This window comes from Leptodactylus fuscus, chromosome 6 (assembly GCF_031893055.1).
Source record: "Leptodactylus fuscus isolate aLepFus1 chromosome 6, aLepFus1.hap2, whole genome shotgun sequence".
NCBI lineage: Eukaryota > Metazoa > Chordata > Amphibia > Anura > Leptodactylidae > Leptodactylus > Leptodactylus fuscus.
Window position 1 is genome coordinate 2,145,494 of NC_134270.1, and position 23,863 is coordinate 2,169,356.

A 23,863-nucleotide genomic window follows, 5' to 3' on the forward strand; every position below is an offset into this window, starting at 1 on the left:
TTTATAATCACGCAGTGTCGGACACCTCTCAATACTTTCTTGTACAATGTAATTCTGCTGCCACTAAAATGACCCTGACAGCGGCTCTCAGGTCGCCGCGCACCCAACCTAGAACTTTGGGCTCATTTTACATAAACCCCATTAACCGACTCTCTAAATTCTTGTTTTTTTGGACTTTCTGATTATTTTTGGGTGGGGGAGGGTTAAAAACCAACATAAATATAAAACCTAATCTCCCACACTGGGTGTAAGGGGGGAGGGGAGTGGGGTCGAGACATATACAAGTTTATTTTCAATGCTCGTAAACTGTAGGAACATATATGGGTCCCAGTAGGAAAATATCGGCTGTCAGAATGGGAACCCCGGTCTGGACCAAGCGGAGATATACGACTGAAGTGCCTGGTGTGGCAGAAACAATTGTTCGGGACTCGGTTTCTGAGACTAATTAATTTCCTGGAAATCCAGTTCACTCCTTCTCAGGCCATTAAGAGGCGCAGAGCTCCGCGGAGTTAAGAGCACAGTGGCCGCCAGACACGTGTTAATAGCCAGAGGCCGGGCCGGCTACAAATGTGCGCTCTCCAGCGGTAAATCCTGGAAGGGTGATTGATAGGAGGACGGCCTGGAGGGGTGTATGGAGGAGGGCTAGGGCCGAAACGGAGACGTGCCCTGTGTGGATGATGCCCAAAAAAGAGTAGATATTAGAGAGGGGGCAGATACTGGAGAGGGAGCAGATACTGGAGAGGGGGTAGATACTGGAGAGGGGGTATATATTAGAGAGGGGCAGATACTAGAGAGGGGGCAGATATTAGAATGGGGGCAGATATTAGAGAAGGGGCAGATAATAGAGAGGTGGGATTTATTAGAAAGGGGGCAGATACTGGAGAGGGAACAGATATTAGAGAGGGAGCAGATACTGGAGAGGGGTGATATATTAGAGAGGGGCAAATACTAGAGAAGGGGTATATATTAGAGAGGGGGCAGATATTAGAGAGGGGGCAGATATTGGAGAAGGGGCAGATACTGGAGAGGGGGCAGATACTGGAGAGGGGGGATATATTAGAGAGGGGCAGATACTAGAGAAGGGGTATATATTAGAGAAGGGGCATATACTGGAGAGGGGGGAGATACTGAGAGGAGGGAGATATTAGAGAGGGGCCATATACTGGAAAGGGGGCAGATATTAGAGAAGGGGCAGATAATAGAGAGGTGGGAGATATTAGAGAGGGAGCAGATACTGGAGAGGTGGCATATTTTAGAGAGGGGGAGATATTAGAGAGGAGGCAGATATTAGAGAGGGAGCAGATACTGGGGAGGGGGTATATATTAGAGAGGGGAAGATACTAGAGAGGAGGCAGATACTGGGGAAGAGGCAGATGCTGGAGAGGGGGGATATAATAGAGAGGAGGCAGATACTAGACAGGGGAGAGATATTAGAGAGGGAGCAGATACTGGAGAGGGAGCAGATATTGGATACTTAGGCTGGGTTCACATGGAGTTTTTTGATCCGGATTTAGATAGGGAATCCGCATCAGAATCTTGCTAGGGTTGAGCCGATCTTGAGATTTCAGGATCTCTTTTAAAATCTGATTTTCGATCATTTTTCAGCCAATCCCGATCGTGAAATTTGTTCGATCGCCAATCGAGATCCGATCTTTCCCGATCACTCAACCCTAAATCTGTCTCAAAAAAAATTCTCCCATTGACTTCAATGGGACCCGTTCACGTCTTTTTTCCGCTAGAGGTTTTGTGCTGCAGAAAAAAGAGGAGCCCTGCCGTTTCTTGCCATGGATTCTGCGGGGGAATCCGCCGCAGTGTCCACGGTGCGAGACTCCCTCCCAACTAGGGCCATTCATTTGGGCCTAATCCGGAGCAGAATGCCGCGACTGCACTGCACCGGGATCCACTCACAGTTAGCCGTTTTTTGGACTGGATTCTAAGGCGGCCTCCACGTCAAAATCCAATCCCAAAAACCCCCTGTGAACCCGGCCTTACTGATGTCTATTAGAGATGAGCAAACCAGGTCATAGCGAGCCAAGTTCCTTATAGATTTTCCAAAAATCTAGAGATCTACACACAATCTAATATTATACTCTAAGGTCTCTGCAGACCCCAGAGTATAGTAAGTGCAGGCGCAGCGCGGTAATATAATAAACCCTGATGTTCTCCATCGCTCACTGCTCCTGGGCTGTAGGACACCTTAAAGGGATGTTCTAGCTTCACGTTAATGCCGGATTCCCCATCTGCCAGTCATCCACCATAATCCAGCCCCACATTGGGATTAGTTCCATACCTGACGTTATCACTGCTGTTAACACTTGCACCCCCGGCATACCAGGGTTAAACTCTCGGCCGTTGACTAGTCCTCCCCAAGGACCGAAGCGTTACTGGAAATGAGGGAAAGGCAACGTGAGTGGAAATATTTTCCAGCTGCGGGATAATGTCGAGTCTGTGCGTACTGCGAGCCTTGTCCATGGTTTATTTCTATCTCATTAGATACAGGGCTGTGGTCTCATATCTACATGCACCATAATGGAGATCGGTGGAGAGGGACGCTAAAGACCCCAGCCAAGCGAGGACTGCCGAAAATAATGTCATGGTGATAGGAAGCGCCATAAAATGTGGCAGGTACAAGTCATAAATCGGCCATAGAAATTTAGGTGAATCTTTATCTATATAGGAGCCATATATATCGGGATGACAATTCAGGGTATGTAAGGCGAGAACAGGAGACCTCCGAAGATATGTAATGTCTTGGATTGTGTATTGTACATATGTGTCAATGGACGGAACCAGATGTAACTTTACGTGGACCATACCAATGTGGCTGGAGAAGGGTAGACGGTACATCAACTTCAGATAAAACTAACCCAGACTGGCCAGTCAAAAGTAGAGGTGGTCGACCTCACGAGATCCCTTTAAGGGGTCGTCTTCTGACCCCCTGGGAGATGTCATCAGCCCCAGGGACTGTTAAGGTTCAATCACGAGCCCCATGGGTGCGTCCATGTAATGGCACCAAAGCATGATGAGGCCTGCGTGCCCCACGTGACGACTGAGGTCCAATCACAGGCCTTAGTGGGCCTCCAGAGCTGCTAATATCAAGAGGCTGGGACAGGATGGCAGACACCCACAAAAGAGAATCGGATGGCACAAGGGAAGTGGGTGAGGATCAGTGTTTTTTTTTTTTCTGGTTATTATAATCTGAGGTCTGATTCATGGGTGACGAAACCCAAAAATATTGGGTTCTACTCAACCTGAGATTTTTGGAAAATTTGTCACAAATTCCACCTCATTACAAAGCGGGTTCACTCATTAGATGAATATGAACCTCTGATCCCCCAAGATCCCCCAAAATCTCAGATTCGGTCATACTCAAAATTTTTTGAAAATTTGTAATGTATCTGGCTCATTAGATTAATTTTGACCAAACCTGACGATTTCAGTGGGTAAAGTCAACCCTATAATGTCTATTAGGGCTTCCATAATATCTTACAATGGCAAATGTTGGGAGAAGTAAGGATCAGGTTGTTGGATGTCAACATGCCTGATCCTTTGGGTACCAGAGCGATCAAACACAGAAGTGCCCGGCAGCAACATTTTCCTCTCTCCAAGCTGTTCATGTATGGCTATAGGGGAAAGGTCAACCAATATATCTCATGTGTTTGGTCAATGTAATGTAAAGATTGTTGGAAGAGTTGGGGAGGACACATTGGAGATGACCTATGGAGGACACATTGGAGATGACCTGTGGAGGACACAGTTGAGATGACCTGTGGAAGACACATTGGAGATAACCTGTGGAAGACACATTGAAGACCTGTGGAGGACACACTGGAGATGACACGTGGAGGAATCGTTGGGGATGTCCGGGGGAGGGCATATTAGAGATGATCTGTGGAGGAAACATTGGAGATGACCTGTGGAAGACACATTGGAGATGACCTGTGGAGGACACATTGGAGATGACCTGTGGAGGACACATTGGAGATGACCTGTGGAGGACACATTGGAGAAGATCTGTGGAGGACACATTGGAGATGACCTGTGGAGGACACATTGGAGATGACCTGTGGAGGAAACACTGGAGATGACCTGTGGAGGACACATTGGAGATGACCTGTGGAGGACATTGGAGATGACCTGTGGAGGAAACATTGGGAATGACCTGTGGAGGAAACATTGGGGATGTCCTGTGGAGGAAACATTGTAGATGATCTGTGGAGGACACATTGGAGATGACCTGTGGAGGACACATTGGAGATCACTTGTGGGGTTCACACTAGAGATGACATTTAGAGGACACATTGAATATATATATGAGGTCTTAAAATGACATCATAGCATTGACATTGTACATTTAAAACATCTAATAGTCCATAAACTCTAACCTGATGATGGGTCTAGGGATTTGTCATTGACCTCCAGCCATTGACCACCATGGCGAATGCATGTTGGCCTCATGATTTTAGTGGGACAATATCTCCTAAAAAATAATTGCCATAGAATAAGTAATGGAGGTTATACCCATCTGGGCTGGAGTCAGAGCAGACCCGGGCTATATACAGGTATATATAGGCTTATATACACAGCGCCCCCAAGCAGAAGCTGCAGAAACACAATCAATCATGCAAAATTTTAATGCGTCTGAAAAAACGTATCACGTCGAAATCTGCCACATTCTTCGGCATGAATTATATCCCGACAAGTTTCATTCTCATGCCAAAAATATTAAAGCAGGTACATCTAGGTCTATGCCATGAAATAAATGCTGCTGACAGGCGTAATTCATGCCTGTGCCTCTTATTAATAGGCCAGGGGCTACCCTCGCAATTAGGGAGGTGATGAGAACGCCTTGTTATTAGGCAGTGTCAAGCCTGACGCCCCGGCTTTGTCAAATTTCTTAATGCACGTCATGATGGGATGGTTAACCCTTCACGGGTACGGGGGCAAAGCTCAACATTCAATGGATAATATAAGTCGGCTCCAAGTATTAGGCTGGAATAACAAGGAATCGTATGGAAAATGACAAATAATTATAGCAAAAAATTGATGGAAATTATACAAAAAAATCACAAGTTATTATATAAAAAAAACACCATGATTTACAAAAATAAAATCATCTTTAATCGTATAAAAAAATCACTAACAACTAATTTTTTTTTTTAATTGCCATTAATATTTAAAAAAATCACAAGTAATTATATTAAAAAAAAAAAAAAAAATTTAAAAATAAATAAAATCAACAATAATAAAAAAAAATCACCGCTATTTATATCAATAAAATCATCATTGATTGTATAATAACCAAAATAAATATAGAACAAAAATTACCGTTTGTAATAAAAACTCACCAGTAATTATATTAAAATATACAGTATATTAAAACTTCATCTGTGTGTTGTTGGTGTCGATGATCTGACTATATTCAGCAAATTGCTGCCATCGATGGTTCGCCTGCTCCAGCGTTTAGGCAGTTGTTAAGCTGTCTTGCCGCTGAACTTGTTCCTCAAATGTGCCTTTGATTGTTCCAGCATCTCAGCAGCTCGCTGGGACACCATATAATGAGTGTGTTGTTGGCGTCGATGATCCGCCTATATTCAGAAAATCACTGCCATCGATGGTTTGCCTGCTCCAGCATTTCGGCAGCTCTTAAGCTGTCCTGCTCTTAAACTTATTCTTCGCACCGTGCCTGTGATTGTTCCGGCATCTCAACAGTTCGCTGTGACGTCATATACTGAGCGTGTTGTTGGCGTTGATGATCCGCCTGCTCCGGCGTTTCGGCTGCTCTAAGAGCCGCTTGATGCCTGGCTTGCTCAATCCTCCTCAGCTCTGCTTGAGGAGAACTCTGTGACTTCTGGCTTCCTTCATAGCTCTTGTTTTCGAATTTTGCAACAAATTAGATTTGCTTTTTCCCGGCATGTTTAAAATTAGCAAACTGCCAATTTGTATTAAAGATGTTTTCCCAACCAGTGTGTCAGCACTGCCTGGAGCACATCAGATAATATGCAGAAGCTTGTACACAATGGACTCCATGTTATCTGTGTGTTTACATAGAGAGATAACAGACGTGGCTTTATCAGAACCTGACATAATCTGCTGCAGGAGCAGTGTAATATAGTATGTGAACATAAATTCATAACAGTTGTGAAGCCATGTCATTTACCGGAATAAAAAGTATCCAATGTGTATCAAGGTTACTTTTAGTAGGATATAGATAAATTACCAGTAATCTTATAAAGGACACAAAATGGGAATTTCATACTATTGACCTTTCCACAGGAAATTCTCCGCGTCTACTGCAGTAACTTCCGGCACTAGAAGGCGCCAGAACATCTTATATGTGTAGGATTCCATGTCAAAATCCAGACCACATAGCTACGTGTGAACTAGCCCTAAGGGTTTATTTTTTTGTGGATAGATTGGACCTTGTTTTTGGTATTATTTTGGGGTATCTACAAGTTTTTGATAGCATTTTATTCTTCTTTGGAGGCGGGATAAACAAAAAGCAACAATTCCATGAATACATTAATACAAATAATTATTATTTTTTTAACATTGGGAAACTTTTTTATTTATTATTATTGGTTTTTTTGTAACATTTTGCTTCATATATATAGAAGGTGGATGGCAACCCTACAATCCATTGTTGCCTGCCAAATCTGACTATTTCAGTACCGCACAAAAGTTTTAGGCAGGTGTGGATATAAATGCTTGCTTTCAGGAATAGAAGGGTTCATTATTTATTTTTGTTATTTTTGATCCAGGTTTTTATACTGACTGCTAGATTTTTTTCCCCCTTGAAATGGGGCAATTGGAATAGACCTCATGGGATTTTTTTTGCCTTCCCCTGGATCAACACTGTAGGGATTGTAGGGTTATAGGTTGGACTTGATGAACTGATATCTTCATCCAACCTCATCTACTATGTAACTATGTAAATCCCAAGACTCGGTGTGAGGACCAAATATTGATGGGATTTTCTGGGTGTGACCTCTGCTATTTACTACAGATACTATAACAGGCCATATTATAGTAGAGCCAGTGGCGTAACTAGAAATGGCGGGGCCCCGTGGCGAACTTTTGACATGGCCCCCCCTCCCCCCAAACCGACGCCGAAGACCTCAACCGACCCCCTCCTCAGAACTCTATTATGTCCCTTAGTAAGCCCTGCACACAGTATTAACCCCAATAGTTTTCCCTGCACACAGTATTATCCCCCATAGTGACCCCTGCACACAGTATTATCCCCCATAGTGGCCCCTACACACAGTATTATGCCCCATAGTGGCCCCTGCACACAGTATTATGTCCCATAGTGGCCCCTGCACACAGTATTATCCCCCATAGTGGCCCCTGCACACAGTATTATGTCCCATAGTGGCCCCTGCACACAGTGTTATCCCCCATAGTGGCCCCAGTACACAGTATTATGCCCCATAGTGGCCCCTGCACACAGTATTATGTCCCATAGTGGCCCCTGCACACAGTATTATGTCCCATAGTGACCCCTGCACACAGTATTATGTCCCATAGTGGCCCCTGCACACAGTATTATGTCCCATAGTGACCCCTGCACACAGTATTATGTCCCATAGTGTCCCCTGCACACAGTATTAACCCCCATAGTGGCCCCTACACACAGTATTAACCCCAATAGTGTCCCCTGCACACAGTATTAACCCCCATAGTGGCCCCTACACACAGTATTAACCCCAATAGTGGCCCCTGCACACAGAATTAACCCCAATAGTGGCCCCTGCACACAGAATTAACCCCAATAGTGACCCCTGCACACAGTATTAACCCCAATAGTGACCCCTGCACACAGTATTAACCCCAATAGTGTCCCCTGCACACAGTATTAACCCCAATAGTGGCCCCTGCACACAGTATTAACCCCAATAGTGGCCCCTGCACACAGTATTATCCCCCATAGTGGCCCCTGCACACAGTATTATCTCCCATAGTGGCCCCTGCACACAGTATTATGTCCCATAGTGACCCCTGCACACAGTATTATCCCCCATAGTGGCCCTTGCACACAGTATTATGTCCCATAGTGGCCCCTGCACACATTATTAACCCCAATAGTGTCCCCTGCACACAGTATTAACCCCAATAGTGTCCCTTGCACACAGTATTAACCCCAATAGTGTCCCCTGAGATTAGGTGTGGTGGTGTGGCATGATCCTACATGCACTTGGGTAGTGATGGTGAACCTTTTAGAGACCGAGTGCCCAAACTGCAACCCAAAACCCACTAATTTATCACAAAGTGCCAACACGGCAATTTAACCTAAATAATGTGCGGATCCACAATTGCACACAAATACAGACCTGCAAAATATCGTCATACGAATGGAGCTTTATAGAGCTTTCTGCTCCACTGTGATCCCTATACAGTCCAATGTGCTTCACAGTGACCCCCCACACAGTACAATCTGCTCCACAGTGACCCCACACAGTATCATCTGCTGCACAGTGGCCCCCACACAGTACAATCAGCTCCACAGTGACCCCCACACTGTACAATCTGCTCCACAGTAGACCCCACACAGTATTATCTGCTCCACAGTGGCCTCCACATAGTATAATCTGCTTCACAGTGACCCCCACACAGTACAATTTGCCCCAGAGTGGCCTCCGCACAGTATAATCTGCTGCACAGTGGCCCCCACACAGTACAATTTGCTCCACGGTGGCCCCAACACAGTATAATCTGTTCCACGGATGGGTGCCCAAAGAGAGGGTTCTGAGTGCCACCTCTGGCACCCATGCCATAGGTTCGCCATCACGACACTAGGATATCCCCTACACCAATTTCCCCATACACATGCACACTCGACTCTGAAGAGTGGACTACGCCATTGCTGCTATCCTTAACTTATCTATCCTGAGAGTTGAAATTCAACATGCCCAATCCCTCTTTACCCATCTGTTCATGGAGTGTCAGGAGGCCTCATACACATATCATAGCCAGCTAGTCCTTGGGAAATTGGTAGGTTTCTCCGACTTTTCCCCAATGTCTGTGGCTTTCATATTAAGGTTGAGCGATTGGGATCGGGAAAGATTGGCGATCGAGCAAATTTCATGATCACGATCGGCTGGAAAATGATCGAAAATCGGATTTTAAATACGATCCTGAAATCTGAAGATCGTCTCCACCCCACCTCCCATCGTACCTACATCCGTCTCAAACAATGGATTCAGTAACAGTAACCCAACGTGTGCGGAGCCTGCACAGCACGACGTGGACACACCTGGAGGTTGTAGGTAATATTCCCGTTCAGTGGGGCCATATTTTCTTAATAATAATAATAATAATAATAAAACTTAATGAAATTCTTTCAAAGTCTTAAAAAAATAATTTGGCAGAACCCATTAATTGCAATGTGAACGCCGGCTTAATCGCTGGTAATTATATCCAGGCACCTCAAAATATTTGCCTTCCTCTTCAGATCGGAGGTTTATTTCAGTAAGTAAACAGCCGTCTTACAACCTGACCCCACACCGTTTATACCAAAATATTTTTAGCACATGACCGAACCACTAATTTTTAGGAAAATATATAAATATGCATGAGTACATAGGAAAGCTATAAAAGGTGCGTGGCATTTGTAAGGCAGACGGCCCTAGCAGCAGCAGCAGCGTTCTCTCCGGCCCTAAATACCTGTGGTGGGATTTTTTTTTTCTCTCTTTTTTAGAGCTAATGCCCGGCGTTAAAAATAAACATTATAATTTTTGTTACCTTGTCGGTAATCTCCCAGGCATTGGCACGCCACATCATAAAAAAGTGGCACAAAATATACAGGAATGCGGCCGGCGCTGCACCGTTATGTGCGCAGGGGGAATGCAGGATCATGAAGGTTTATTTGTATGTTTGTTTTTTTATTTCCTTTCCATGACAAAAATATATTTATGGACAAAATGTACGAAGAGTGGATATAGGGGATATGCGGGATGTATGCAGGAGGGAGTCATCCGCAAGGCTCTGCCGGACCACAGGCATCCATACCGTACAATGGACGCCCAGTCTCAATACAGCTCGGAGGGAAACAGCTGACTCCGGGATAGCCACAGCAGCGAAAGGGTTTGACCCAACTGGGCGACCATCTCGGTGTAGATCATAGGAGGGCATTATATAGTGGACGCCATGGACAGAAGCCCCCTACTATTCTAAAGTCTTAAAAAGGACCATTGTACCTTTCTGTACCAGTTTGTTCATGGATGGAAAATTGTAATGAATTCCAAAATTTTTGCACTGGAACCAACCCAAACTTGTTGTAAAATTGTAATGAACCCTAAAAATTTTGCGCTGGAACAAACCCAAACTTGTTGGAAAATTTGTAATGAACCCCAAAAATTTTGCGCTGGAACAAACCTAAACTTATTGGAAAATTTGTAATAAACCCCAAAAGTTTTATGCTGGGACCAACCCAAACTTGTTGTAAAATTGTAATGAACCCTAAAAATTTTGCGCTGGAACAAACCCAAACTTGTTGTAAAATTGTAATGAACCCTAAAAATTTTGCGCTGGAACAAACCCAAACTTGTTGGAAAATTTGTAACAGACCCCAAAAATTTTGCGCTGGAACAAACCCAAACTTGTTGTAAAATTGTAATGAACCCTAAAAATTTTGCGCTGGGACCAACCCAAACTTGTTGGAAAATTGTAATGAACCCTAAAAATTTTGTGTTGGAACAAACCCAAACTTGTTGGAAAATTTGTAACGAACCTCAAAATTTTTGCACTTGAACAAACCCAAACTTGGAGAATTTATAACAAACTACAAAATTTTAGCACTGGAACAAACCCAAACTTGTTGGAAAAATTGTGATGAACCCTAAAAATTTTGCACTGGAACAAACCGAAACTTGTTGGAAAATTTGTAACGAACTCCAAAAATTTTACGCTGGGACCAACCCGAACTTGTACAATTGTAATGAACCCTAAATATTTTGCGCTGGAACAAACCCAAACTTGTTGGAAAATTTGTAACGAACCCCAAAATTTTTGCGCTTGAACAAACCCAAACTTGTTGGAGAATTTGTAGCACACTCCAAAATTTTTGCGCTGGAACAAACCCAAACTTGTTGGAAAAATTGTGATGAACCCTAAAAATTTTGCACTGTGATAAACCCATACATGTTGGAAAATTTGTAACAAACCCTAAAGATTTTTGCACTGGGACTAACCCAAACTTGTTGGTTTGGTTCCTACCATAATGATGCCATCTTCTTGGATTCAGCAGTGACAGCTCCTGTACCCAGTCATTGACCTCAGGAGTCATGGTGCTGTATATCCCGCTGAGGCCAATGACTGGGTACAGGAGCTGCCACTGCTGAATCCAAGAAGATGGCATCATTGTAGCAGGACTAGGTGTGAGCAAACTGGTGCAGAACGAGGCAAGTTCGTTACAAATTTTCCAACGAGTTTGGGTTTGTCCCAGCGCAAAATTTTTAGAGTTGGTTACAATTCTTCCAACAAGTTTGGGTTTGTTCCAACACAAACATTTTGGGGTGTGTTACAAATTTTCCAACAAGATTGGCTTTGTCCAGTGCAAAAATTTGGGGGTTTGTTACAAATTTTCAAACAAGTTTTGTTTATCCCAGCGCAAATTTTTTAGGGTACATTACAAGTTTTCCAACAAGTTTGGGTTTGTCCAGTGCAAGATTTTTGGGGTTTGTTATGAATTTTCCAACAAGACTGAGTTTTCCCCAGAGCAAATTTTTTAGGGTACATTACAACTTTTCCAACAGGTTTGGGTTTATCCCAGTGCAAAATCTTTGGGATCCGTTACAAATTTTCCAACAAGTTTCAGTTTGTTCCTTCGCAAAAGTTTTTTTGGGTTCGTTACAATTTTTCAAACAAGTTTGGGTTTACCCTAGTGTAAAATTTTGGGTGGTTCGTTGCAAATTTTCTAACAAGCTTGGGTTTGTCCCAGCACAAAATTTTTTGTCTTCTTCATCCACACACCAATATTATACCCTGGGATCTCTTTACCCTGTTCCCTTGAAGTATATACTAGAATACAGCAACCAAGGAGAAGCAGAAAAGACTCACAGGGCAAGACAATGACCATGGTGGTCGTAACCAGATCTTGAACACGATCACAGCTATAAGTGTTTGATCCTGAGTGGGCCCCTTAAAAGTTTTTGCTGTGGGCACCCATCATTTTTTGTTGTACCCATAGATGTCACCACCAGTAATGACTACAACAGTAAGTTGTCTGGACCAATATTTTCTTGCACCATTTTGGATGAAGCCGAAGAGACATGTGGAATAAGTGAGCGTTACACCGCGTACACGGGTATGGCGGTATGTTATCTAAATGCCTCACTGTCCGTGACATCACTGAGTCTGCCTGGACCGCCACGCCTTAGAAATACATGCTCCTTCATTTATTTACTTAAGTATCTGCCAGCGGCCATCTGGTCCTTCTCTCTGGGAGCTACTCTGGTGTCACATATGGAGAAGCACTCAGAGAACTTTATTTAAGAAACGCTTATGAAACATAAATAAGAAATGTGGCTCACTCAAGAGGGACGCATTTCTGCACAATATAAGCCGCGCTGTCAATGGAGCTGGCGGAGCCCGTGTACGTATGGTTTGTGTTTCTCTTACATATACACGACACGTCTATTGCACAAGCAGGAAATGATAGATACTGTACATGAGGCTTAAAGCCTTGTAGGCCGACCGGGGAACCTCTTATCCAATGCCAAGGATTGGCCCTTGTGTTGTGAATACATACGTATATACGCAGGACTATGCTCTATGTATACAAGGAGTTGCTAAGCTCGGGCTTGGGTGATAATTGTATATATGATAATTCCCTATGAATGTCAAAACCAGCCAATGTGATAATAATGGAGGATGGTATCAAGTCAATGGTGCCAGAATGGCCCACCAGAGAACCAGAAGATCCTCCGACGCAATAATGGTGCAGCAGAAGACGCCATATTGGAAGGGTGGCATGGTCTATTTCCTAGGGACGGGTCAGTCCATGTTATCTGAGGAATCTTAGTCCAATGCTGCCCGCCATGTCTGCCATTATCACTGGTGTTTCCAGGACTTATTCTTACTGAATATATGGGTTTGGCTATGACTAGTACTGAATCAGTCATATATATGGCTTTGTGCATGGATATGCCTCTGCTGCCCCTATATATAGCTGATATATATGGAGTCAGACCCCCACAGACCAAATGATCGATGATCTTATCAATACTAGATGGGATTTTCCAAGTCATGAATACTGATGGTCTCCCAACATGTCCAGTAACATTCAAGGCCACCGCCTGCAGTACCATTCACGGCCATTTACGAGGCTGTGCCAGTTCCCAAGTCTCAATGCCTTTTAATAAGCTGATCATGAGGGTACCGGTATGGGACCCCCATCGATCTGATATCTTTAAGGTCATTGTATCAAGGTCCTTTTGCCACTTCCACCAATTCCAACTTGGGACAAGTTCTAATTTTTTCTAGCCCCATCCATTCCTAAGCAGCTGGTGCTCCATTGTCCATAGGGCGGTACCATCCTGACTGCTCCATCCAAGGACCTCCCACCTGACAGTAGGCATCCTATTTGGCATATTGGGTACTGATTTCTCAGGAACAGTCGAGGCTAGAGAAAAATTTCCAACTGTGCCGGAATCAGCAGAGCGATGCCGATAGAAAGATGAAAAGAGTTGCTGGAGGTTGTGAAAGGTCCTCTGCAAATTTCCGGCAGATCCCTTTAAAGCCCCCTTGAAATAACCTTTAAGATTTTGGTGCAGCAGACACCGGCTGCCATATAAATAACTGTGTATGTTGACTTTTGCCTTGAGGAAGCCACTGGAGAATATGAGCCCCTTATGGTTCCCCTCTGGGGTTTGACAGGTTGGGTGCCCTGTACTAAACTGCAACACTTGCACCAAATTTAGATTTTGGGTAGTGTCAGCTTTATTTCCCATCACTTACATAGCAGCGCTCACCTTGTTCCCACGGTCAAATTCAATGGAAGCCAATTGCCCTATCTGTATTAGGAGGGGGGAGCCCGAGAAATGGAGGAAGCCCAATAGAGAAGAGAATGGAAACCTCATGAACATGTTGACCCTGGTGGGATTGCAATCCCTTTCATAATATCATCCAATAAGTGGAGGTTTAGCCAATACAAGGGAAGAGTTTGGGGTGCAAATAACATGTTGGCAGAAGTTTGCAGGTCGTGTCTTAGGTCGTGCACCAGGAGAGACCGGGGCATTTCTTTTCGCACTCCTTTACATGTTGCACATCACTGGCACAGTTGCCTATTGCCCGTCGTCTTCCCGTTAGGAAGCAATGCACATTTGCAGATAATCCCTCCAGCTGTGTCTGTCAGACGGCACATGTTCAGGGCGGCCGGCACAGGCCAATGATGTTTCCTCCATAGACGTGCCGGGCTGAGAGTCTTCTGCTCCTGTATCTCCGGCCTCCCGCACTATTATGTTCTGCATGTAATTTTCAGCTGGATCGGCTTGAAACCATTTAGGTTGTGGAAGTAAATTGCTTGAAGCGCTATAAAAATATCATTGAGGCCATGTGGTTTGTAAACTCTGTCTTTTCTCCAGTGTGTGCTTTTTTAGAGGTCTGCCTGTGTGAATTACTCCCAGCTGCTCCTCTCTGCTGCTCGCACCTCCACTTTTACTGCTGTTCCTACCCTGACAGTAGCTGCTACGGCTGAAAGTTGTGCAAATTGCTATTTGCTGTAATTTGGCTTTACTTAACCTTTTCATAGCCATTAGCTGCAAGACAGCAAGGTGATATAGTGTGTAGTCTAATTTATCAGGTGTGTAGATACAGGAGTGCAGAGGTCACCATTGCACCCATAGCCTGGTGTTTGATGTTATCATTGCTCCCATATTCTGGTGTCTGAGGTTGTCATTGTTCCCATACCCTGGTATCTGAGGTTGTCATTGCTCCCATATTCTGGTGTCTGAGGTTGTCATTGCTCCCATACTCTGGTGTCTGAGGTTGTCATTGCTCCCATACTCTGGTGTCTGACGTTGTCATTGCCCCCTACCCTGGTATCTGAGGTTGTCATTGCTCCCATACCCTGGTGTCTGAGGTTGTCATTGCACCCATACCCTGGTATCTGAAGTTGTCATTGCACCCATACCCTGGTGTCTGAGGTTGTCATTGCTCCCATACCCTGGTGTCTGAGGTTGTCATTGCTCCCATACCCTGGTGTCTAAGGTTGTCATTGCCCCCTACCCTGGTGTCTGAGGTTGCCATTGCTCTCATACCCTGGTGTCTAAGGTTGTCATTGCCCTCTACCCTGGTATCTGAGGTTGCCATTGCTCCCTTACCTTGGTGTCTGAAGTTGCCATTGCTCCCTTACCTTGCTTTCTGAGGTTGTCATTGCTCCCATACCCTGGTGTCTAAGGTTGTCATTGCCTCCTACCCTGGTGTCTGAGGTTGTCATTGCTCCCATACCCTGGTGTCTGAGGTTGTCATTGCTCCCAAACCCTGGTGTATGAGGTTGTCATTGCCCCCTACCTTGGTGTCTAATGTTGTCATTGTTCCCATACCCTGGTATCTGAGGTTGCCATTGCTCCCATACCCTGGTGTCTGAGGTTGTCATTGCCCCCTACCTTAGTGTCTGATGTTGCCATTTCTCCCATACCCTGGTGTCTGAGGTTGCCATTGCTCCCATATCTTGGTGTCTGAGGTTGCCATTGCTCCCATATCTTGGTGTCTGAGGTTGTCATTGCTCCCACATGATTTATGGCCATTATAGAGTATGACTTGTGTTCTTCCTCTGGCAGTTTCCTCCTCTACAGCCTCTAATTTCTAATTCTCAGTTGTCCCTGAGCTGGTGGAGTCAGGAGAATAAATACTATGATGTCTCCCATAAACCACACACAATGTAGAGGAGCTCTTGCTCTATATACGCAGGAAGCATCAGCAGGATGTCTATTGGGGATTTATAGAGAAGTACTGACCAGCATTGATGTCAATAAAGCAGTTGGAGTAACATAGAAACTTACTATCTAACTTTGGCAACATCTGTCCAGTGTTTCTCCTCTCTCAGCTCCTGCTCATGTCTCCCATCCCCCCTCCCCCTCCCTCTATGTATATTCAGCTACATTGTACCGCACTTCAACTTTTTGAATGTTTGGAACTTTAGAAAAAAAGCAGACTGCACAATGATACATATACATAGTATACAGTCATATAGGCTTCTCATCAAACTCTTAAAAATGAAGTCCCTTTCTGGCAACCTCTGCATAGCAGGTCCCTACTGTTTCGGATCTGGCTCTGACAACCACCATTGCAGCCTAATGCCCACAAGTGGAGCAATGCAGTAGCCCAAAAGCAAATCTGCTCCCTGACCAAGTCTTAGACTTTTTGGAACTACAGTAGACTCAAGATTTCTACCGATAAGTATAAATAGACCAGGTCGCCCTCCCGGATTCTTTTTACATGAATTCCATTTAATCTTAAGTCCAGCGCCGTCTTGTACACCAGCCTGACCCTGGAGAGCCCTGTTGGCCGTCTGCCATATCTTACCAATTACCTATATAAAAGTTAAAAGCCATAACGAATTTGCCATTGACTAATTTACAGCCCTCGGTTATCACGGCCATCCTCTCTATCAATTCTAGGGATAGACTCCCAGAGCCCTGACGGATTCATTCTGGACGGCCGGGGCCCCTGGGCTGTAAATTGTAGGCAATGCCTGTGACAGCCCTCCCTGATTTAGAGCCTTTCCTATGGCGGGGACATCTCTGCAAATAAAATACAACTCACTTGTAATAATATACACGGGCCCAGTTATGTAAATTGAGCAACGTGAGTACCCAAATGGGAAAGCAATTTGCATCCTGAAAGCAAAAATGTGCAAAACTTAATGGTCACATTTGGAGCCCCAATTGTGAACAACAGGAACTTGGCTTATAAAGATTGCAAAGATACATTGTAGTAACCAGAACTGGTCCCCAACAATCTATTTGCCTATAGGCCCTTTGGAGGAGGAGTCTTGGAAGGGTTCATCCGGCCCCCACAGATCTCATCATCCTCCAGTCTGTCTGGGATGACCTGAAGAAACAGATGGATTGGAGCAACCAACATCCACAGAAGATCTGGGCTTAGCTCTCCAAGATGGCGGCGGGAACAACCTCCCTGCCCAGTTCTACTAACTACAGTACTGTCTGCAGGTACCGAGAAGAACTGATGGAAGGCAAAGGGCAAAGGTCACACCGAATATTGGTGGGATTTACTTTTCTCTTCATTGACTTCATTATGTTAACCCTTCTATCTCTGAAAACATTCTAACTCTGCAGCATTTTTTCCATGTTTGCCTATAAGTTTTGGAGATGTCTTTTGGGTGGAAGGTCCTGGCAGGGCTCCGCTGAATCCATAGAAACTAACGAGGCTTACAGATTTTTTTTGTCTACAAATGCATAGGAATTGCAAAAGTTTAGAGGATCTATTTTTGTGATAGCTTTGGCTCATCTGCATCAGGAACTGCATGTGTGAATACAACCTAAGTGTGGCCAATGTATTTCTTTAGAGATGGGTGGAAGGTCCTGGCAGGGCTCTGGTTCACATTTCTTGTTATAGTGTTTATATACTTTATTTTTTGTTTTTTTTAAAAACACAATTACTAAATAGGTGACCAATCCCTATACAGTTGGGACCACATATCCAGTTTTTGGTGCAGATACAGAAGTTTTTGAAGTCTTTCCTTTATATTTCCCATTATTTTTGAATTCCCCCCTCCGGCATTGACTCCGGTGTGAACCCGACCTAAATCCATTTCAACAATCCTGATTAGTTAACCCCCGAGTTGCTCAGAAGGTTCTTGATGCACCCCACATTAGGCGAAGTTCATGTATGAGAGACGTGAGGGTTTTTTTTTTTCAAAAAAATTGGGACAGGAACAGATGGTTGTGTTGTTAAGCCGAGAGCAGCAGTAGGAAGGGAAAGCGGAGGAAGCGCCATCGCTGGGATGACCCTTCCATGGCGCATAAATGAATAAATTCAGCGTTTTCTTTCCACGACCACTGACAGGCGATCTATAGGGCCACGACTTCCAGCGTCTCTTCTTTCACTGTTGTAGGCCCGGCGCTGCCCTGACAGGGGTTAAGGCAGAGGCACACGCACGGGGGACAGGAAGGACTCTGCTGTCAAGTAACCGCTACGTACTGTTTCCAATTACAAGATGTTTGTTGTAAGTATTTGAAGACTGATGGATTGTTTATGGAAAGATAGCCCTCCAGACAGGTCCCCGAGACAGTGCCGCCGAGAAATTCCTGGACTGCGAACTGAGGGAAAATAGGAAGCTGGAGGTGATAGACAGGTTATTCCGGAATCTTCCAGTCGTGATGTCATGCCATTCTCTGCTATCCTGGTACAAAGGCACAAGCGCTGGAAGAAAAGTTAATTCCGGCTCCAGGATCGCCTGGTGGATCCCTCAGCTACGTGGAGCAAAGGAGTAACCTGGCCCGGGAACGCTGGGACGTTTAGTACCCCTTTATCATATTACACGGCCTGTGAACCCCCCCCCCACCCCACCCCACCCCACCCCAATAGGGTAACTCTACTGACTGCTTAGATAGTTATATGTTACTGGTCTAGGGAGGTAATGTCTCTCCTTGAGGAGACGCCATTTGGTGTAGTGAGGCTTAGAGGTCTGGCAATGCCCTCTGGGAAATTCTATGCAAATCAGCTCTCATCCAGGATGCTCTGCCTCTAGTGCCACCTGTTGGAGCACCAGTAGGGAGATTTATAGGCCTGGCAATGCTCTCTGGGAAAATAATATGCAAATCAGCTCTCATTCAGGATGTTGTCTCTCTAGTGCCACCTAGTGGAGGAAGACTAAATGGGTTTATGTGCAAATCAGCTCTCATACAGGATTCACTCTCTAGTGCCACCTGTTGGAGAAATAGTATGAAGGCTTATAGGCCTGGCAATGCTCTCTGGGAAATTCTATGCAAATCAGCTCTCATACAGGATGTTGTCTATCTAGCGCCACCTGGTGGAGAAACACTGAATAGGTTTATATGCAAATTATTAGAGATGAGCGAGTACTGTTCGGATCAGCCGATCCGAATAGCACGCTCCATAGAAAAGAATGGATGCACCCAGTACTTCCGCTTTGACGTCGGCTGGCCGCTTAACCCCCCGCGTGCCGGCTACGTCCATTCATTTCTGTGCGAGCGTGCTGTTCAGATTGGCTGATCCGAACAGTACTCGCTCATCTCTACAAATTATCTCTCATCCTGGATGCTCTGACTCTAGTGCCACCTCTTGGAGGAACAGAAGGGAGGCTTATGGGCCTGGCAATGCTCTTTGGGAAATTCTATGCAAATCAGTTCTCATCCAGGATGTTGTCTCTCTAGTGCCACCTGTTGGAGAAACAATAGGGAGATTTATAGGTCTCACAATGCCCTCTGGGAAATTCTATGCAAATCAACTCTCATCCAGGATGTTTTCTCTATAGTGCCACCTAGTGGAGAAACACTAAATGGGTTTATATGCAAATGAGCTCTCATCCCGGATTCTCTGACTCTAGCGCCACCTGTCAGAGGAAAAGTATGAAGGCTTATAGGCCTGGCAATTATCTCTGGGAAATTATATGCAAATCAGCTCTCATCCAGGATGTTGTCTCTATAGTGCCACCTGGTGGAAGAACACTAACTAGGTTTATATGCAAATTATCTCTCATTCTGTAGAAGGATGCTGCCTCTCTAGCGCCACTTACTGTATCTATCCTGTAAGTCAAAGCCCAATCCTTTAACTAGCCTTGCAGGAGATAAGCCAAACCCAGCGAGCTCCTTCAGGAGTCTGGACACTATTCTTATTTATATAGCTAGTATGCAGGTTAATCTTAAAGGGATAGTACATTATAAAGGTATTATCCCAGCACTACCTGACAGTGGTGTAAGTAAAGTCTTGTGGGTTCAGGTGCACGCCCGATATGAGCACACAGTCCAGGGGAAGGGTTCCCTTGTCGTCCATGATGTGCACCCTCCGCCAGCTCCGGGTCTATGCCACTCTTCATAAATATGCCCCATTGAATGTTCCTTTTTTGCATTTTGGTTATATTTGACATAGGTTGTACATAGTGTGATGTCATCGCTATGTGATGTCATCGTCTATAAGGCAACATGTCGTTCTCAGTCTAGAAATTTTGATTACTCAGACTTTTTTTTGGCCATTGACTTCAGTATATTAAGGGTTAATCAGAAGGAGAACGATATCCCTTATATCAGCCCCGGCTGGAGATTACACTTCAGTATAGCTGTGAGCCACTGATCCTTCCTGTATACACTCACCAGAGCCCTGGAAGGGGCAAGAAAATTGCTTTTGCTACAAGGCAGACACAAGGCCCCCTCCGAACACTTTAAGGATCGCTCCTCGTTTCGCGGCGGGTTCTGTTTATTTTTACGGCCTCTTATCTGGGTGAGCAGTTCAATTAATGACCTCACATTTCCCCGGAGGGGGGCGATGACATCATGCGCTGGCCGTGGTGTTGCCTGATAACGTCTCGCTTTGTCACAGACAGTTAGTACAAGCCCCACATGTGTTATTTTCATCTCTCCTACTAAGAGTGTAGGCGACGGCCATGCCACCTACTCCAAGGCTTCATATTTCCGACCTCCACCTTGTCCCAATTTTGGAGAGCCGGCCCAAGTTATTGAACCGAAATTCATCTCTCCGTCCTTTCTTCCCAATTATTTTTCTAACCCCTTTCATTGTTTGACGCCCTGATTGAGTTCTGAATCGATAAGTACTAGAAATGAGCGAATCCGTTCATAACAAACCGGACGGGATCCAACTGAACCATCGGGATTCATCTCAAAATGAAAATGGCTGCCAAGGACATAATCGCAGGACCGTCGCCGCTCTTATCTGCAGTGATCCCACTGTCACAGGAGAGCCACGGCTGCTATGAATTCAAGTAAGATGGCAGGACCACCGCTGATAATAGGCGGCGGTGGTCCCGATAATGAATGACTATCTTTTCCATTGCGATGCTCATGTGACCCAAAAGTTGCAAAAAAGAATTCATCAGGCTTGGACTTTTTCTATCATAGTTGCGGCAACAGAACTCCATGTATGTCTATATTATGCGAGGCAGGACGAAACTGAGAAATAAAAACTAAGGGTAAAATTAAGGGAATTACTGCAAGTGTAGGGGGCGCCATACACATCGATTTTGGGGAGATCTGCCAACCATCTAATCGGTATACAGGCCTGCCAAAAGGATTAAGCAGATGGATTTCAACATGTCTGATCTAGAGGTATCTAGAAGAAGCTTACTCACCACTCCTGAGACAAGTGTGCATGTGTTTGGGCGTGCATGGAGGAATAGCTCTCCAGTGTGTATGGACAATGTAGGGTTAGTTTAGACCTGAGTTGACAAAAAATATAAATATTCACTATTGTCATTATCGTAATACGTTATTAATACCACTCAGTAAATAGCATAAAAAAATTGACTTTGCTGGCAGAATTCCCTTAAAGGAATCCATCACCAGACCCAGCGTATCATCCCAACCCCTCAGATAGATAGGTTAGGGTCACCTGAGTCCAACGCCGTTTTCCCCACGTGAATCGCTGCCTCCATCGCTGAGATATCACAGTTTTTGTCCACATACAAATGCTGAAGGAGGCCGCCATTGTTCCACGGAGGTAAACATTGTTGCAAAGAGCTCATTTGCATATGGACGAAATCTGTGATATCTCAGCGATGGAGGCAGCGATTCACGTGGGGAAAACAGCGCTGGAATCAGGTGACCCTAACCTATCTATCTGAGGGGCTGGGATGATATTTCGGTTTCTGATGACACTCCCTTTAAAAAAAAAAAACTAAGCCATAGCAAAAATATAAAGTATCCAACTCAGAAAGACGTAACACATTCGTGATTAACCTAAAACATAATAAGTGGCTGCGACCTCGATGGGTTAAAATGGAATGTCCCAAGCTGTAGCGTAATACCGTACAACGTCTCGACAGGGCTCCACATAATAAAGAACCAGGAGGTCGGGCTAGTAAAAAAAAATAATGATTGAGAATATTCCAGTTGTGACCTGAGCAGAGCTGTAAAGTTCTGGATCCCAGCGCTGGGCTGTAAATTAGTCAGAGCAGACTCAGTGCGGGTTTATTGTAGGCCGAGGTGTAAGTGGGAGTTTTATGGCGCAGTTTAGGTTTTTACAGCCCTATTATGCCCGCTGCTGTACCATATTGTCTGTGCCCTCAGACCCAATGCCTGCTTACCAGATTCTCCGGGCCATTAATGAAATCCAGGTTCAGACAAATGCAGAGTATACAGACAGAAAAAGTAAGTCAGTGTGAATTGTGTCCAGTGCGGATCGATTATTACAGGAAACTTGTAGAGATTGATCCGAGAGCTATTTACTAAATCTGACACATGCAGAAGGGAGAGATAACAAGGCTGTGAATACCTGCACCTCCACTAGGTGGTGCTAAGCTCTCGTTCTTATATATCTGGTCCCCTGGCATTGCAGCCCCCGCTGATCCCGCCATATTTTTATCGATTCTGACATCGGTTTTGACACGTGTGCTGCGCAGAATAATGCTACAGGCTGCGATGTCCTGATGGCGATGGAGGCCGCACTGGGGCACAAACATGTTGGTGCACAACTGGCTGGACATAAGTGAACACAGGGGATTGTAAAGATTGTATCTCCATCAATCTGTCTGTAGTGAGCTCCCCCTAGTGGTGGCACCAGGAGCCGGGATTCTATCATCTTATGGTTTTGTAATGGAAAGCAGAGGATTTGGTAACAGAAAATAAAGCTTCAGTCCATAGAAATATGTATCAGGATATTATATATTAGTTACATTATCTATTAGCATATTATATGGTAGCACTTTGTATACTGTGAGATATTAGAATATTATGTGTTACTATGTTGTATATTACTATTCTATATGTTAGTATATTGTGAACTTGTATATTATATGTTAATATATATATATATATATATATATATATATATAATTGTATAGTTCCTACATATATATTTGTATACAGCATATTAGATATTAGTATATTATATATCAGTACAATATATATTAGTATGTTATTATATTAGGTTAGTATATTTAATATTAGTATATTATATATACATATATTGTATATTAGTATATTATATATACATTAACTTGTATAGTGCCTACATATTATATTAGTATACAGCATATTACACATTATTATATGATGTATCAGTATAATATATATTAGTATGTTATTATATTAGGTTAGTATATTGTATATTAGTATATTATATGTTAGAATATTGTATATTTGTGTATCATATATGAATAGATCACACTAGTATATTATAATATATATATATATATATATATATATATATATATATATATATATATATATATAATTTTGTTACATGTTAGTATATTATGTAAGCATATTGTATGATATTGTATGTTGGTATATTATATATCAGTATAATATATACTAGTATATTACATGTTAATATAGTTCATTTTAGTATATTATATAATATAATAAGTTGCATATTAGTATATAATATGTTAGAATATTCTATGTTTGTGTATCATACATGAATATATCTCACTAGTATAATAAATAAATATATATATATATATATATATATATATATATATTATAATAAATCAAAGCATATTGTGTGCCCTACTAGTATCACATATTATATTATATATTAGTATCACATGTTATATTATATTATATACTAGTATCACATATTATATTATATTATATTAATATGCAGCAGTTCCGGCCTCATACACTGTATACGTAGAATCAGACAGTAAGGGTTAATATCGTACCCTATCACCAGTATACAGGGGCTGTTGTAATGTGATTTT